Source organism: Microtus ochrogaster, chromosome 1, assembly GCF_000317375.1.
Source record: "Microtus ochrogaster isolate Prairie Vole_2 chromosome 1, MicOch1.0, whole genome shotgun sequence".
Lineage (NCBI taxonomy): Eukaryota > Metazoa > Chordata > Mammalia > Rodentia > Cricetidae > Microtus > Microtus ochrogaster.
The window spans coordinates 56,994,005-57,003,855 of record NC_022009.1 but is presented as its reverse complement, the minus strand read 5'-3'; positions in this window follow the sequence as shown (position 1 = coordinate 57,003,855).

Below are 9,851 nucleotides of genomic sequence, written 5' to 3'. Positions count from 1 at the left end.
GGAGGAGGAGGAGGGAGGGAGGGAGGGAATGACTTGAATGTGAGTGATTTGGCCAATATTTCAAGAACCAAACTGGGAGTTCAGATTTCCTTAACTTATGACTCTTTGTACTTAAGCATCCCCTACATTATGAGTCCAGAAGCAGTTTTTCTTCTTCTCCTAACAGAATAAGAGAAAAAAATGCTGCCTCTGGACAAGACTTCCCAAACCTAGAAATGTCGCCCACACCCTCTGTCTTCAGGCTCTCAGCTCTAGGCCCCCTTGCTCCTCATCCAGTCAGCTGAGAACTCCACAGGTTCTTTTACCCCACACCTACACAAGAGGAAGGAGCAGAGCTCTGATGTTTCCGTTTTTGCGTACCTCTGCAGCCTAATCACGTTTCTTCCCCCAGCATCTCTGTGTTTCAGTGTGTGTGTTGCCAAGTCCTCTCCCTTTCACACATAAGGAACTCTATGCAAGAACAGACTCAGGTGAACTAGAAATAAGTGTGTTTGTCTAGAAAGGAACATAAGCAGATCGATACTGATTGCTTTAGAAAAGCAAAGGGAACTACAGTAAGGTTAAAGGGGTTCCGGGGAAGGAACATCTTTTCCCACTAAAGACAATTAACAAGCAGAGGCTGGTGCTGCTCACATTACTTTTCCTGGAAGACATGCAAATGAGCTGGGAAGAGGAATTTTTTTTTTCTTTCTTCCTCTGTGCCTCTCCTCCAGAGTCTGGAGTGTCAGCTCTGCAGTGAGCTCCCTGCCAGACTGCCCTTAAAACCCAGACACACATTCTACCCTACTCTTATGGTCCAAAGCATTTTCCTTTTAGCTGCTCCTTGAATATTTCAAACGTGTTCATTCCCCTTCCTTAGTAGATCGTGAGCCTCTTCAGACCCCTGCCCTGCACATCTCTTATAGTCTCCCCCAAAAGAGTTGTTCTCTATTTTTTGAGAGGGGGTTGCCAGTACAAAAATAAACCACTGACTGTAAGACCAATGGATTATGCTAGATGCTGGAACATTGCTTCATAAAGAACCAGAGTAGGTTGTTGCTCCTGTGGTTTTCACTGGGTGGGAATTGGAGTGTGACTTCATTTCCCACCCAACAGAACAGTATAAAACCACTTCCTGCTTGAGGTGTGGAATGCCACAGGCAAGATGAGAGAGAGAGAGGGAGAGAGAGAGAGAGAGAGAGAGAGAGAGAGAGAGAGAGAGAGAGAGAGCGCCTGTGCCTCTCAGAGCGAGACCAATGGGGGTTTGCCATTTATACTCACAAGTTCTCACCCCTTGAACTGAGCAAGACACAATAGATGATAACAGCTGATTCAGAATAGTTAACAGTCTAGGGTATAAATATGTAAACATGGGTAAGTATGTATTTAGACAATTTAAAAGTGTGTCTCATTTACCCAATTATAAACAGCTGTCTGAGAGCAATTACGATTTATCATGTAAATGCTTATTTGCATAATTCAAAATATGAATATTATTTGCTTGATAAAGACTGTAAATAAATGGCGAACTTTCTCATGCTTAGAGTTTTATGTTGTTTCTGGGGAACAGAAAAAGGAGCATTTTGTTGAAAACGATAGCTAATTTTAGCAATTCTAGAAGGTCTAAATAATCACTAATTTAATGGGAAAGGGACAAAAGTTTTACAATAAGGGTAGCTGACTGAGAAGTAGCAGAACAGGTCATATTCCTCTGTTAGTTCCCTCAGGAAATTTCTTATACAAGGATGGTGAATTGCCTTACAGTTATTTGCACTGAGTGTAAGTCTTTAACAATAAATTTTTTAGGATAATAAGAAATTATTTTTTTATTCTGTAACTTAATAGACCATTTCCAAATAATATCTCATTCTTGGAAAGAGTGATTACTGAGTAAGTTTATTTCTAAACATACTGAGGAATGTTTTTATTTAAAACATACAACTATTTAGGCTGGAATGGTGGCACACCCTTAATTCTAGCACTTTGGAGGCAAAGGCAGGTGAATCTTTGTAAGTTTGAGGCCAGATTGGTCTACATAGCTAGCTTCAGACCAGTCAGGGTTACATAGTGAGACCCCACCATCCCTGCTCAAAATATATATATATAATTATTCTACTTTTAGGAAAGTAAGTAATAAAATGTGAACATCAAAATTTAGTGGTTTTAGGGGTCGAGGAGATGCTTCAGCAGTAAGAGCTTGCCTGATGACCTAAATTGGATCTCTGCAGCCTGAACTTATGTAAGAAGCTGGATGCATCCCAGAATTCCTGTGAGGAGCTATAAGGAGGATCAGCTGGAAACTTTGGGCCAGCTAGCCTCAGGAACAAGAGAAAACTGCCTCAACAGGTGAAAGGTAAGGACCTACTCCTGAAAGTTGATGTCCACGCACATATGCACCCTACCAATAAACAAACTGACAAACAAAATAAACAAACAGATAAATATAAATAAATAAACAAACAAATAAATAGTTTTAAAGTTTTCAGTGGCTTTCAACAACACAAATTGATTCTCTTACAGCTCTGGGGGTGAGAAGTGTGGGATCAAGTTGTGGGCAGGGCCAGGCTTAGTAATGGTAACCTTTAATCCCAGCTCCTTGGAAGCAGAGGCAGGTGGATTTCTGAGCTTTTTGAGATCAGTCTGGTCTATACAATGTATTTCTAGTCTGTGGTGGCTACGTAATGAAGCCTTATCCCAGAAATATGAGCATGGCTTTGCATCCATTACAGCCTGTAGGAAAAGCATCTTTTCTGTCCCTTGCCTATTCTAGTTCTTGCTGGCAATTCTTGGTGTTCTTTATCATGTAGTTGCATTTTATGCTTCTGGTCTCTGTCTTCATTGCCCCATGTCCTCCTTCCATCTACAGCTGTCCCCACCTCCCTCCTCCTCCTCTCTTCACAGTGCTGAGAGACACCATGTAGCTGCCGAAGGAGACAGATGCTGGAACTTTACCGGGTAAGCCACAGCCTTGTGATGATACACAGGTGAATAGAAATGGGTTAATTTAAGATGTAAGAGTTAGTTAATAAGAATCCTAAGCTAATAGGCCAAGCAGTGTTTTAATTAATATAGTTTCTGTGTGATTATTTCGGGTCTGGGCAGCCAGGAAATGAACGAGCAGTCTCTGCCTACAAAACCCAGGGCCTTATACATTCTAGGTAAATTCTCCCTTATTTCTTCTGTCTTTCCTTTCATTCTATCTTTATTTCTGTCCTTGTGAATGTGTGTGTACACAAGTATGTTGCGATATGGAGACTATAGGACAACTTTCAGTAGTCAGTCTCCTATCGTGTGCATTTAAGAGCTTTTACCACTGAACTACAATCCCAACCCCAGCTCTTTCCTCTTCTTGGGAAAATCAGTCATTACACTTAGTACTATAATTCAGTGTGACTTCACCTCAAGTAACTACAACTACAAAGACAGCATTAGCCTGCTTCCTGTAAGTATGAGAGGCTGAGACAATTTATAAAGAAAGTAAATCTCTCTTGGCTCACTGTTTTGGAAGCCTCCTTCTATAGTCAGTTGACTTCATTGCTTTAAGAGTGGAGGCAAGGTAACTAACTGAGTAGATAACTTTACATCATGGCTCGAAGAAAAAGAGAGAGAAAAGAAGAATGGACTGAGCTGTCACTATGTTTTTTTCAAAGACAAGCCTCGAATGAATTGACCCCTCTACCCCAGCTTTATCTTACGTTATTTATTGGATGGTGTATTTGTTACTTTTTTATTGCTGTGCATTTATTTATTCGTTTGTTTGTTTGTTTTGGTTGGTTGGTTTTCTTTTGCCTTCTTGTTCTGGATGGCCAGAATCGATAATGGTGGAGAAGGCATCTCACTCTCGCAGGAGCAGGAAGAGGGGAGATAATGTTTCATCTGCATACAGAAAGCAGAGAGAAACAGGAAGCAGGGCAAGGCTACATTCACAAAGCCCAGCCCCAGTGACATACTCCTTCAGAAAACCATATCTGCTACAGATTCCATAGCCTCCCTCCACAGCACCACCAACCTGGGACCAAGAGTTCAAATTCATGAGCCCGTGAGGTACATTAAGAAATGCCTACTAGACACAGAGTATGTAAGACAGGCAGGAAGAGAGGTAAAAGCCATGAGCCACATGACAGCACACAGACTAGTATAAATGGCTTAATTTAAGTTATAAGAGCTAATGGGAGCCAGGAGGTGGTGGCACATGCCTTTAATTCCAGAACTTGGGAGGCAGAGGCAGGTGGATCTCTGTGAGTTCAAGGCCAGCCTTGTTGATAAAAGCTAGTTCCAGGACATCTAGGGCTATAACACAGAAAAACCCTGTCAAAAAGAGAAAGAAAGAAAGAAAGAAAGAAAGAAAGAAAGAAAGAAAGAAAGAAAGAAAGAGAGAGAGAAAGAGAGAGAGAGAGAGAGAGAAAGGAAGGAAGGAAGGAAGGAAGGAAGGAAGGAAGGAAGGAAGGAAGGAAGGAAGGAAGAAAAGAAAAGAAAAACCCAGTGGGACAAGCCTAAGCTATAGGCAAAGCTTTCATAATTAACAAAAAGTCTCTGTGTCATCATTTGGGGGCTGGTAGTCCAAGAAAGCCTGTTACACAACTCTTTTTGGCAGATGTTTTAGAGCTCTGGCATCTCCAACATCTTAGGGTCTCCCTCCATTACATTCGGGTTTCACCTTTATGGATTGACACAGTGGCCTTCCAGGGCCTCCTCGTGGGCACCCCAACTCTGTCACACATTGCTTGGCCTAAGTGGCTTTCTGAAATCATGAGGAGAAATCTACAACCATCTAAATCTTGCATCTTGTCTTGCCTTCAAATCCAATACCACATGGGCAGTTTGGCTGTCAGGTCCCTTAGACCACATTGACAGCAGCTCTCTGCAGTGCCTCTCTAGGACATGAACACCTCAGCTCTTTTCCTTCACTAATTAGAGCTTTAGATGGGTGGGTTTTTGTCCTGAAGGAAGCTTTTCTATCTTTTCAAAGCAGAGTAGGGGGATTTTCTTGCCTTTTTTAATGGTTTTTATTGGGCTAACATTTTTCTCCACCCCCTTTCCTTCCTTCCCCTCCCCTTCTCCTCTCTCCCATGCCCCCATGCTCCAATTTTACTCAGGAGATCTTGTCTTTTTCTCCTTCCTGTGTAGATCCATATATGTGTCTCTTAGGGTCCTCTTTGTTGTCTAGGTTGTCTGGAGTTGTGTACTCTAGGTTGGTTTTTAATTTTCTTTATGTCTAGAAGCCACTTATGAGTAAGTATATATTTTATATGTCTTTTGGGATCTAGGTTACCACACTCAATATGGTTTTTTTCTCAATTCATCCATTTGCATGCAAAATTCAAAATGTCTATTTTTAGTGCTGTATAGTACTCCATTGTATAAATGTACCACTTTTTTTTAAATCCATTCTCCAGTTGATGGGCATCTAGGTTGTTTCCAGGTTCTAGCTATTGCAAATAATGGTTCTATGAACATAATTGAGCACACATCCTTGAGATATGATTTAGCATTCTTTGGTGATATACCTAACAACGGTATTCCTGGGTCTTGAGGTAAATTGATTCCTAATTTTCTAAAAAATTGCCTTACTGATTTCCAAAGTAGCTGTACAAATTTTTACTCCCACCAGCAATTTAGAAGTGTTACCTTTGCCCCATTCCTCTCCAGCATAAGTTGTTATCAGTGTTTTTGATCTTGGCCATTCTGACAGATGTAAGAATCTCAGAGTTGTTTTAATTTGCATTTCTCTGATGGCTAAGGATGTTGAACATTTCCTTAAATGTCTTTCAGCCATTTGAGATTTATCTGTTGAAAGTTCTCTGTTTAGGTCTGTACCCCATTTTAAAAATTGGGTTATTTTTTCTATTGATGTCAAGTTTCTTGAGTTTCTGTGTATTTTGGAGATCAGTTCTCTGTCCGATGTGGGGTTGGTGAAGATCTTTGTCTCATAGTTGGGGGATTTTCATAGTGCTAATCTCCATAATCACAGCATCTCTTTTAGCAAACACCTTGACTGTAACATTCACCTTCCTAGTATTCTTTTCCTTGCCCAGATGTTCATTTTCTATTTCTTTTTGTCCTGCTTGCTCATAATCATTGCAGACTTATTTAAAACAATCAGCAACTACCATTCCACAGACCAGTGCAATCCTGTCTTGAACAAATTTGATCATTACTTTTTAATTCATCATAAGTTTTCAGGACATGGCCAGAAAATGCACAAAGTCTTTGCTTAAGTGTCATACAAATGGTCTCTAGCATAGGCTTAGAGTCCTCATTCCCCCTGAAACTTTATGAGCTGGGCCTTCACTGTCAGCATTACCCTCAGCTCTCTTGTCTTCCAGGCTTCTGCTAGGATAGACCATCAATATCTGTTTTCAGCATTCAGCCACATTTTCAGTCTGAAGTTCTGAAGTATTCCACATTCTCCACAAAACACATGATCAGTTTTTTTTTTGTTGTTGTTGTTGTTGTTTGAGCAGCATCCCCACTCTCCTGGTCTCAGTGTCTGTTAGCCGCTTTTCTGCTGCTGTGATATGATGTGAGTGACATCATCGAATTCAACCTGCAGAAGAAAGAATTTATGTAGGCATATGTTTCCAGAGGGCTAGAGTCCAACATATATTGGGGAAGCCATGACATGCCAGCAGGAGCAGAGTAAGAGTAGAGTACATAGGAAGAGACTATGAGCCTTCAAATCCCCCCTCCTTGCCCCTTACATCCCCCAGGAAGGTTGCATCTATTAAAGGTTCCATAACCCCCCAAACAGTACCACCAACTGGGGACCAAGTGTTCAGATTACAATAATTGCCCTTCTCCCAAGAGTAATGTGCATATTATATGACTTTAACAATATAGAGAGAATATTATATTTTCTAAAAAAATAGAGAATTCATGATATGTACTATATAATTCATATGTATTACATAATTATATGACATAGTCTAGGAATATGTATTATGCTTCTACTATGTGAAAGTATCATGGCAAGAACTCTATTAAGCAGACTGTGCATTTAATCAGAATGCCTTATTATTCTATTGTTTTTCATATGCCAGATTTCATGATCTTTCCTTGATATCAGGGATTCACAAGGACCTTCTTGTTATCTTTGTAACACCGATTGTGGATGCAGCTCTTCATTGCATTCCAGGACTAGCAGGTGCCTCTTTTAGGCCATCCTTTCCATGCATCTGCAAAGGAACGACTTTATACCGAGAGTTTAAGATTATTTATTCACGACTATTATTGCATGTGAGTGCATGTCGTGTGTGGGGGAGCTGTGTGCATTGTCATAGCACACATGAGGTCAGCAGACAACTTTGTGTGACTGGTTCTCTCTACCTTTACACAGGTTCTAAGGGTTGAACTTGGGTTCCAGGCTTTTATAAGAATAGTCTTTACCCCTTTAGCCATCTCAATGGCTCTACACCAAGGATTTTGATAGACATTTTACAAGATGAGATGACTGAAGCTCCTGTAGGACTTGTGGAAAGCCAATGTCATTGGAAGAACCATCTGGTGGCTGGCTCCATGCTGTAACTTCCTGGTTTTCTAACAGTCTCAGTCTGGTCCAGGAATGCTTTCTATTTTTTGTGATGCTTCCGCTCTGCTGGTTTGACATCTTGTTCCATCTCTGCTAAGTGTCTTCTGTGCCTAGGTGATGTAGGTGGGTCTTCTTTCTATGTGTTACTTTCATTGGTTAATTAATAAAGAAACTGCTTGGCCTGATAGGTCAGAACATAGGTAGGCGGGGAAGACAGAACAGAATGCTGGGAGGAAGAAGGCAGTGAGGCAGACGCCATAGCTCTCCTCTCTGAGATGGATGCAGGTTAGAATCTTCCTGGTAAGCTACCACCTCGTGGTGCTACACAGATTACTAGATATGGGTTAAAGCGAGATATGAGAGTTAGCCAGTAAGAGGCTAGAGCTAATGGGCCAAGCAGTGTTTAAGTGAATACAATTTGTGCATTGTTATTTCGGGGCATAAGCTAGCCAGGTGGCTGGGAGCTGGGAGGCAGGAATGCAGCCTGCTGTTCCTAGGGAAGGAATATCAGTTAAGAACTTGGAGACTTGTATTGATCAGGAGAGTACAGACGGGGTCCTTTCCTAAGAGACCTTTGTAGATGGGATCCCCCAAGCAAAAAAAAAAAATATATCAGGGCACCATTGTGATTCCAAAAAGAGAAAGCAAACACCAGAGACTGAGAACAGACCCAGGAACCGGCCATAGACTTTTCTGAAAAGCAAGGTAGGGAGGTGTCTGCCCACACTGAGAGGTGTTCGCTGATATTGACCCAGGAGGAAAGAAATACTTCACTGGGAGCCTAACTGCAGTTGTGAGGACCCTGAAGCCTCAAAGCCTCTACCTGCTCTTCCTTCTTTGTAGGAAGGTTTCGCGTCTCTGCCTTCTTCGTGTGGCTTCTCTGCTTTCTTTTCATTGTGCCTCTTCCTCCAGTTTTTAAGAACAGTGATGTGGTTGTCATTTCTGCCTTCTGTGTGTGTCTTGTCAGCCCAGCTAGACAGCAGATCTGTTGAGGAAAAGGCTTTCTCCTCACTCTGACTTCCAATCACCGGCAGTGCCCATATCTAAAATGATACCCACTCAGTCCTCAGCACTCAGGGCAGGCCATGCCTAAGTAACATAAATAAGTGGGAAATTCCAACTGCTGGGCTGGGTGAGTTTTCTTATTTTATTGCATTTGTTGGTTTGGGGTGTGTGTATGTGTGTAGGTCAGAGAATAATTCAATCAGTCAACAAATTGATCAATTAACCAATATAAAAAGCATGGTTTGTTTCGCCCATTAAACAAAGAGCAAGTTTAATTCCCAACATCTCACCTCTCCCTGAAAGCTCCCATTCCTTTTATAATTTCTATTGCAAGGCTCATTTGCTTTGAAATGCCTAAAGAACTGTTTTGGGGTCAATTCCAGTGTAAAGAGAAATGTACCAAATTAGTATTTAATGTTATTTTGTGAGATTCCTGGTTTTTTTTGTTTTTGGTTATTGTTATTTTTCTTTCCTCCCTGTATCCACTTTTCCCCCCATGCCCATATGTGTTCTAGCTATTGAAAATAAAATCTGAACAGAAGTCAGGCTTCTGCGTTTCCGAATAATCTGTGCTGAAAGCAAATGCACTTCAATGCTTTGTTTTATGGCTACATTTTCTTCTTTCAATCAGAAAAATATAAATAAATGAGAATTTTATGGCACCTACCAGTGAAGAAGTCAATAGGTCTTGAAAGTGAAGAGGAGTTTACACACTGGCATAGCAAGGAACTTCATTGGCACTTAAACTATCCCAAGTCTTCACTGATCCATGGTAAAACAAAAACCAAAAAACAGACAAACAAAAAAAACACCCAACAACAATAACAACAAAAAAATCAATTCTAAACACCAGTTAGTTCCACAGTAAAATCACAAATATGCCCCAGGCTTTGACCTGTGTGTCCGCTGGCCCATGGATTAGACACGTCCCTAACTGTAGCACCAACACAGCAAATGAGAGGCTTTAACAGTGTGGTGCTGGCAGCGTGTACTTTATTGTGCTGAAGGCCTGTGAAGCAGGGCCTGTTCTGGGTATCAGAGATTAGGGAGCCTCAAGTTTGTCTTTGTACATGGTGGGGTGAGGGGATGGAGAGGATCAGAGCACTAGGTTCGGCTGACACCAGATCCGACAAGAGCAGCCTGGTCTCCAGAGGCACAGGCTGCTGCTGGGTGGTAGGGACTCCTGCTATGTCCCCAGAGTATGTAGATGTAACGTAGAAGACATTGGTCTACACAGAGGATTGCCTTGGTGCTAGCTGCAATACTCGGCTGGGTTATGTAGACCTTGAAACGCCCACTTAACTTTACATTGAATTCCTATAAAAATACTTTGAATGCA